The 6875-nt window shown below is 41.7% G+C and overlaps 1 pseudogene; it reads right to left on the bottom strand.

Moving 5' to 3' along the window:
* Positions 1–1051: 1051 nt before the first annotated feature.
* On the bottom strand, positions 1052–4919 carry LOC110571743 (annotated as a pseudogene).
* Between the last annotated feature and the right edge of the window lie 1956 nt (positions 4920–6875).

The following is a 6875-nucleotide window of genomic DNA, read 5'->3' as shown; positions in this document are numbered from 1 at the left end:
CCCAATCTATTCAGGGATTCAAATAGGACCCAAACCCAGGTTTTCTAATTCCAAAGTCCTTCAAGTCAACACCGATGCTGTATTCAGGGTTCTTAGGCCACAACCCCAGTGAAGAATTTCACTGCTCTTTCACCGTCCAATGTTAGTACTGATTCCTCTATGGTTAAGAGGAAAGTGACAGAAAACAGATGCTGGCAAATATATATGATTGGTTTGCCTAATAGATATCAAAAGTGTCCAGATAGTACAATTCTGATTATTAATGTTTACTTATTTGTTTACTCTAATAATGTCAACAAATAATATTTTACATGCTAATCGGTGGATGCCAGAGTTTATCCTAATACTATGTATTTATGCATATTTTTCCCTTGTGGAGTGGTTTATTATGATCACACCTCACAAAAAATGTGGGCCACAGTGGCACACGAGCTATAAGTTCCTGACAGAAGTCTTCCTTGAGTACATACGAACAGTGCAACACAGTTAAGAACAAAAGGCAGAGACTGAGGCATCACCCAACGGGGATCACAGAATGGGGAACAAGGCTCCAGTGATGGGTCCCTAAGGAGAGACCTCCTCTCCCCAACCTTTGTGGTCAGGACAGGAAAAACAAGATTTGTACTTCTTGTAAAATGCCCATTTGCTGGGTATTGTCTTTCTCGTCTTGAAAATTAATAATAATAATTATGATAAAAACACATATCAAAAATAAAAATTTCAATAAAGGAAAGGAATTAAAACTCTAAGACAAAATGGGAGGCTAGAAGAAGCCTGACCATGGTAGGGAGCATCTGCTTCCTCCCTTCTTGACCCTTAGAGTGGGTCAAGCCCCACAGTCTGGTCCATGAGAGAAGGTGCTGGGCCTAGGTGGGGCCTGGGGTGGGGGACAGGGGGTGCACAGGTTGGAAGAGAGGAAAGAGATCCACTGTCCCTCTGGGCTAAGTTCAGGTTTGGGACCAGTGAGTGGGGGCACCAGGCCCACAATCTATGCAGGTTCGGTCCCCACCGGACCATGACCTGGGCGGAAGTCAGCAGTCACAGTCAGCCGTCATAAGTGTAACTTACGGGTTTTAACGTGCTGGAGCTTCTCACATAGCTACAGGAAGGAGGGCCTCGGGGCAGAGTCCAGGTGCCTGCAGTTCTTTTTTTTTTTTAAGATTTTATTTATTCATTTGACAGAGACACAGCGGGAGAGGGAACACAAGCAGGGGGAGTGGGAGAGGGAAAAGCAGGCTCTGCCGAGCAGGGAGCCCAATGCGGTCTCCATCCCAGGATGGATCATGACCCAAGCTGAAGGCAGACACTTAACGGCTAAGCCACCCAGGCGCCCCTGTGCCTGCAGTTCTTCCTGACCTTGGGCACTGCAGCTGGGCAGCCCTGGGGGCATCTGTCTTGTAACCCTTCACCTGAGGGACCAGGTCCTTCAGGGAAATTCTTGGACAAGGCGCTCTCTCAAAGGAGTAGATTTCCCAGAGAAAGATTCCAAAACTGTATGTTCCAGACTTGGTGGAGAATTTCTTCTCTTTCAGGGCTTCTGGGACTGTCCACTTGACCTGAAGCTTGCCTGTGTCTTGCAAGCTAGCGGCCTTTTTGGTGAGGTGGAAGTCACTGACCTTGGCCACACTGTCCTTGGCTGCAACATGCTGGTGTCCAAGGACAAAGTAGTTGTCCTCCAGGTATTTCATGGCCTTTCAGATTTCTAGTGAGAATTTGAGGAGATGTCTGCGAGGCAGATAATCCACCAGGCTCCCTTGACCATGTGCTCAGTGACGATGTAGTGCCTGCCTTTCTCCTCCAGGAACCTTTCCCACTCAGAAACTGGGCCTGCTTGCTGTGGCCAAACCGTGTCATGACCCAGGATTCAGCCAGGAAGGCCTGGGCAGTGGCGTCGTTCTTCACGCACTGAACAGCGACTTTTTTCCGCCGTAACCGCCCAGCACCCATATTGGTTTCCAACCTCCCCCTGACCCCTCCACCCCACCTCCCCAGCCCAGGGGTCTGCAACAGCTTCAGGTCATTGTTCAGTGCCCAGATGCAGGGGAAGAGCTCCTCCAGGGCCATGTGCCATCCATGACCTGTGGCTTCATGAGGCGAGTGCAGAGTCCATCTGCATGTGAGGTGTGGTCTCCACCAGCTGCATGATCTCCTCGAACTGCCCCTCGTTGTCAGTGCCGAGCGTGCTAGCGTGTATCACATTGCAGTAAGGCCCACCTTGCCATCACACATCACACAGTGTGTAGCCCATTCCAGGGGAGGCCAGGCTCTCCTGCAATGGGATGGGCCTGTCTCTGGCAGGCACAGAGCTGCCTCCAACCACTGGGCACAGCAGATGCTCTAGGTGGTGCTGCAGCTTAGCCGGGGGCTCCACCTCCTTTGATGATGCCTGGGGGCCAGGCCAGGGGCAGGGCTGCCCCCCACTTACCATCAACCATCACCATGGAGGGGGAACAGAACTGAGTTCATTATATCCCTGGAGTCCTTACTGGTTAACCTGGCCTGTGCCAAGGCCTGGCTGGGACTGCTCTCCTCCTGGCCCCAGCCTCCTCTGTGGTGGCCTGGCCTCAGAAAGGAGCCATGCGCTCATGGCTTGGTCATATGGCATGCAGCAGGGGCTAGAGCTGGTCCCACCTCCGTGTCTGTGACGCCCAGGGCAAAGAGAAAATCTGCTGGAGTAACTTTCGGAAGGGTGGGGAGAGCTTACCAAAACGTTGATTTCAAAAACAAAATTACATATGGCATTCCATTTACATATCTTTTTCTGTTAGTCAGGTTTCAGCTATGGGAATATATATTTGAAGATATATTTTATATATAATAAGAGACAGCTGTGATATATAACAAGACATAAGACTCGGGTATGAAACTGAACTGAAATATTTCGGAACAGAGGGTTCAGTCGTTAAGCGTCTGCCTTCGGCTCAGGTCATGATCCTGGGGTCCTGGGATCGAGCCCTGCATTGGGCTCCCTGCTCAGCTGGAAGCCTGCTTCTCCCTCTCCCACTCCCCCTGCTTGTGTTCCTGCTCTCGCTATCTCTCTCTGTCTGTCAAATAAATAAATAAAATCTTTAAAAAAAAGAGAAATATTTCGAAATAAAATACGAGGAAAACTTAGTTTATCATAAAAACTTGGAAAGATTACTAAGTGAATTTTGCAGTTTAAATGTCTTGAAAATGTAATTCATACATGCTAATACAGGTCTAATTCATCTATAGGCAGGGGATTTGAAATATAAGCTAATTCTTATCATGGAATTATTAAAATGTCCTTTATTAAAAATGGTCATTTTTAAAGCGACATTAAACTTTCATCCTCCCCAAAATTGTTGTACTTTTATTTTTTTAATTTTTTAGAAGATTTTATTTATTTATTTGACAGAGAGAGAGCAAGAGAGGGAACACAAGTAGGGGGAGTGGGAGAGGGAGAGGGAGAGAAGCAGGCTTCCCGCGGAGCAGGGAGTCCGAAGCGGGGCTTGATCCCAGGACCCTGGGATCATGACCTGAGCCGAAGGCAGACGCTTAATGACCAAGCCACCCAGGCACCCCAAAATTGTTGTAATTTTAAATGTGATGGTTTAAAATTTATTAATGGAATAATAGAGCTTCATTAAGTTATTCAGTAAAATTTTACTGAGCAGTTACTACAGGCCAAGCCTAATGCTTGGTTAGGAGAACAAAAAAAACGTACAAGAGATAATCCCTGTTTTCAGCAAGGAAATAGCAAATCCAAGAAAGCATATGGGTTCCCCCAAAATTTCATTCAAATATGATGAATATTAGGGCTATAAACAGGATATTGAAATAGCTTAAAGAAGAGGCATCAGAATCAGCAAGTTATGTTGTTCCAGTTTTATTGGGGTATTAATTTAAGGTGCACATTGTGATATTTGATATATGTATATGTTGTGAAATAATTACCACAATCAAACTAATCAACACATCCGTCACTTCACACAGCTACCTTTGGTGTGTGTTGAGAACATTTACGATATACTCTCAGCAGTACAGACTGAAAGTTTGAACCCTTTTATCAAGTTATTTTAAGTGGCCAATTTAGTCTTTGTTACATATTATTTTTTGTATGGAGATTTAAAATATATATTATATCTAATTTGTAGTTGGGCACATTCAGAATGAATTCATCACATCCCGCTCCCCCCACGCCCGCGCCCCCAGAATTTTACCAAAAAGAAAAGAGGTGACATCTTGCATGAAAAGCCTGAAGTGGTCAGGTGACCCCTCCTCTTATAGCTCCCCCAAAGGTAAAGAAGTGAAAGGCGATGAGCTGGGATAAAAATTACAGATAAGATATTGTCAGAAGAATTTCTCATTCATTTCTATAGCTGAAAACACTCTTTTTTTTTCCCCAAGTCCTTTTTATCTGCCATTTAGCAAGAATCCAATTACTGAGCATGAGCTTACTGCCTCATAAATAACATCCTCTTAGCTTTCCAATCACACCATTCCAATTCTGTATTTTGTCAGCAAAAGTCCTGTTTTTAAAAATAATACTTTGGCCATCTGCTTACCCATATGTGCTACACATCACTGAATGTTAGATTCTCTGCAAATTTTGTAGATGGTACCACAAACTTTGAATGTGTTTTCTCTCATAATTAGCATTTTACAACCACATAAAATTGATCACAGGTAAACTGTTTCATTTTGGTGTGTTATTTTGATTGTAATCAGACTACTTGCTGGAAAGTGATTTTGTGGCCAATATATTTTAGTTATAAAGAGTTTTCTTTCCTCTTTTATAGCAAATATGTTATTTTAAAGGTCACACTTGTCAGACCCATAAACTAAATCCCAGACTTGCAATGTAAGGCATCTCTCGAAGGATCCATCAGTGTTTACACTGGGGTGAAAAATGTTATCTTAGCAGCTTCATCAATTTCAATGACTGATGGTGTCATTTGCAATCTCTACAATTGGATCCTCCCAAACAAAAGGGAAAACAGCTTGGTCAGGGATTTGGTTTTCGTGTTCTTCTAAGAAATTTGTGACCATTTCCTTTTCCTAAAAAAAAAACAAGATAAACTGCAAATAGAAGTATAGTGGGATCTGAAGTTATCACAGTCGTTCAACTGAGAAACTGTCTTATTTATGGGTGAATTAGGGAAATTTTAAATCCATTGGAAGCCTGCCAAACTTAGGCTTCAGTGTTTTTGTAACATAACCATGAAGTATTAAAACCTTTCAAGTCCTGCTTTATTTTAATATCCCGTATGTCCATGGCGAAAATGTCAGTTGAGCAATTCCACATGAAATGTGCAACACAACAGTTGCAGTTCCCAATTTTTAATGTACAGCTTGTTTTAGCTCTCATTCAGTTATAATGAGTCAATCCCTCTGTGTTTTATGTTTTGACCCATGAGTGTATGAGTGTCAGCTTCTGCAAGACTGTTTTCCTCCTTTCCAAAACTTTTTCTTGTTTTCTTTTTTCCTGGAGATTTGTTTAAATTTTGTCTTTACAAAATTAGGAACTGTGCAATGTAGTTATTTCTTACTGGATTTCTTACCTGAAGCTACCTGGGACTTAATATCCTCCTCCCTTGCCTAGTGCAGATAGGTAAGAAAAAGTTCAAATGTCCTAGGTTTTATTACCAACTTGCATGGCACAACTTTACTTTGGTGTGAAGTGCCCAGGTTTTCTACTTTTACTTTAAAGTAGTCCTCTGAGAATTCCTTGTCATCGTTCCTGGTCATTGATTCAATTCATATGGTGCCTTCCTACCCTTCTTCCCATGTTTTTTTCTTGATTTCAATTGTTTTTACTAGGATGATTGTTTACAGTTATTGCAGTTCTATGTTTTCTTTTGAAAAGAAGGACCAAACGAACGAGTAAAGCTAGTCTTGAGAGTAATTTATTATAAGATTATAATTTACTCATTTTTGACATCTTTTCACAAGTAAATTAATAAAAGGTTCTTGTTATGTACAAACTCTCTCAAATATGAATTTAAAAGGACAGCTTAATGGAAAGGTTTATATAACTTAACTTTAGTTATATTAGCTGCTAAGAATTCTTAAGAGATTCAATCATAACTAGATTGCAATAAAATTAAGGACTCATATCCTGAATGTAATCTGGTGGGGCATATAGGGATACTGAGGACAACTATTATGATGAGATTTTTCTAAGTTTGTGCATCTATGTAATGGCCGTGAAAGGACTCTAATTCAGGACTTTTTACTTTTTACTTCCCTTTGTCATTCTTTGCACTGATGCTAGCTTAAATTTTGTTTGCTTAAATTTGTCACATAAGTGCTGTACTATACACTTTGTAAAAATTGTCATCTTATTTAATCTTGAAAACAAAATAGTAGCTATGAAACAGCAACTATTTTCATCTTATTTTGCAGATAGGAAATTGAGGCTTGTAAAGGTTAATATTTGCCTTTCCTGAATTTGTATCACAGGAGAGTAATATGAATATCATTTGTATCCATTGCTAGACTCTAAAAGCTTGTGTGTGTGTGTGTGTGTGTGTGTGTGTTAACGGCTATATTTACAGTCTGCCCTATTACATGCCCAAAGGCTCTTAAGAACCACATAATTAAAAAGTCAGTTTGAGGTGATGAGGTTTAGGCTTACAAAAGAGTCTTAAGGAAGTCTGGGTTTATTCTAATTAAGTGAACTACCAGGGTGCTAAATGAAATTCTGTGCTTGGCAAACTCCCTTTGCTTTTGCTTGGAGTTATATTTGTGGATGAAATATTCTGAGGATGAATGTTAAAAGCCCTTGTGACACCTAGACCCTCTCCAGAATTATTTTCTGAAAACACTCTGCATTTTGGCAGCTGCTTTACAACCTGGGAGTGCATTTTAATTGGCATCACATAACTTTATGACTGAGGGATTTATTCTTC

The sequence above is a fragment of the Neomonachus schauinslandi genome, chromosome 9, assembly GCF_002201575.2.
Source record: "Neomonachus schauinslandi chromosome 9, ASM220157v2, whole genome shotgun sequence".
Classification (NCBI taxonomy): Eukaryota; Metazoa; Chordata; class Mammalia; order Carnivora; family Phocidae; genus Neomonachus; species Neomonachus schauinslandi.
Note: the sequence above shows the minus strand (reverse complement) of the source record. Positions and strands in the feature narration are given on the sequence as shown.